Source organism: Ziziphus jujuba, chromosome 6 (genome assembly GCF_031755915.1).
Source record: "Ziziphus jujuba cultivar Dongzao chromosome 6, ASM3175591v1".
Taxonomy (NCBI): domain Eukaryota; kingdom Viridiplantae; phylum Streptophyta; class Magnoliopsida; order Rosales; family Rhamnaceae; genus Ziziphus; species Ziziphus jujuba.
This window is the reverse complement of record NC_083384.1, coordinates 25,909,828-25,912,202: the sequence shown is the minus strand read 5'-3', so window position 1 is coordinate 25,912,202 and position 2,375 is coordinate 25,909,828.

Here is a 2,375-nt window from a genome sequence, read left to right as displayed (position 1 = left end):
TTTAAAAATTAAAAATCTATATGGAAAAGTGAATCCATATATGTATATATATATAGTTTGAGTAATATTATGTATACCAAATAAATATATCAAGATATGTACCAAATGCCACATGTCAATATTTTATTGGTTTACATATTACTATAACCTAATTATGGAAAAAAGTATTTAAGGGGATAAGTGTAATTAAATATACGTCAATCAAATATTGACATATAGCATTTTGTACATATGTTGGTACATGTATTTGGTATCTTTAATATTACTTATGCAATTTCAATCTAACAGTTTCTACTATATGTTGGGCATTTAATAGTATAACAAGTGCTAAGAGTTGTTATTAGCTTAAGTACGATTTTAGTATTAAATTTTTAAGTAAGATTGCACCTTAAGCATTTAATACATCAATATATTTTCATTTTATGTTGGAAACAATTTCCTAATATATCATTACTTATATATAAGCTTTGATCTATAGAAAACATAGTTCCTACTTTTTTTGGACATTTAATGACGTCGTAATTGATATACAGTTATTACTTGCCTAATTAGGATTTGAATATTAACTCATTAATTGAGATGATATCCTTAACATTTAGGAACAATAGATTTCCACCATATATTAGAAAACTATAGCAACAAAACAACTTTCTATGTACACATACACTATGTTGATCTTTTAGGAGCATAGTTCCTATTTTATGTTGGGCACACATTTATATGTTAATTGTTAAGTTTTGTTAATTGTTTAATCAGAGTGTTAGTTTTAAATCTTTAATTGATATGGCAACATTAGCATTTAACATGTTAGTATGTTCACACTTTATTTTGTAAGCACGTTTTCAACAGATTATTACTTTATATATATATATATATAGATAAATACAACTTTCTATTATCTAGAAACTTTTTTTTAGCTATTGTCTGGAAAAACATCCTATCACATTTGGTTTCACGTGTCAAATTTATATAAACGTCAAATCAAATTCGATGGGATTTTTTTTTGAACGATTTTAGATAAAAATGTTCTAAATAAGAGAGTTATTGAAAAACTATATATATAAGCATTCTACTATGATTAATTGTAATATATTACTAAATTAGAGAGTATCAAAATGTAAATTTATGAAATTAGTGGGGCTTAATTAGATAGCTTAAATTATAACAAAATAGATTAAATTGTATTTTAACACTAATAAAGTGGGACAAAACAACAAGTAATGTTTGTAAAAAATTCCAATAAGATCAAAATAGGACCAAAATTGTAATGTTTTGAACTTGAGACCTACAATATAATTTTTTCAGTTAGACGGACTAAAATAGGAGAGTGCCTAAAATCAAACTATTCTTATGGTAGGACCAGTAATGATCCAAAAAATATATAATATGATCCATAAATGGATAATATTAAACTATAACACGAGTAACAATTCAAATTTTAGAAAATTAGTTTTTTTAAAGTTAAAAATTATACATTTATATATCATGATATACACTTTATGAATATTGTTATCGATTTACAATAAAACCAGCCTCACTCTACAAATTTCCCTAAAATACGGGTAACCTTTATTATAGTTGTGTTAGCTACCATTACGTACCATCGGTGTCAATCACTTGTTGCAATGCTAAATCTACTTCCACAATTGACAGACAGGATTTTATTTTTCAAATATATTTTTTAAAACTGACAATCTTACAGGAAACCCTTTCATATTTTGAGAAATGACAAATTAATCCACATTTATAAAAACATACCTCTTAATGGTATGCATCACGATAAAGGTTCTGTGCCATAAGGTATAGCGGTATAGAGTCTTTTAATGCAATAATGATATTTGTCGAACTGCTAACTTCTATAATAGTTGAGTGACTTTTTTTACGGTAAACAACTCTCACTTTCATTGATGTACTCTTGTGCAGTTACTCTTATGGAGTTGCTTCATCCATCTAACCTTCCATGTAGCAAATGTAATGAAAATGGTACCCTTGAAGATGAATATAAATTTACAAATGATTAATTATTGTAGTTTGTTGGAATGAAAATAATAAAAAAATTTGTTAAAAATCTTGAAATAACTATTGGAGGCCAACAAACAGCTGGTGTCTGCTGAGAACTTTTAATCATACCTTTAGAAAATCAAATTTTTCAGAAATATAAATCTCTCTTATATTGTCATACATAACTCCATAAGGCTTATTAAACCAGCATACACCTTGCCAGTGCACAAAATTAGAGTTTTAAAACAAAATTTCCTAAATAAAATTTTAAATTTTGACTGCACAATCATCATCTAACATAAAAATTCCGAAAACTTACTTTTTTTGAATGCAAATTGGCTCAGTTGTTTTGCAGAACATCTGAAAGGGTCGGT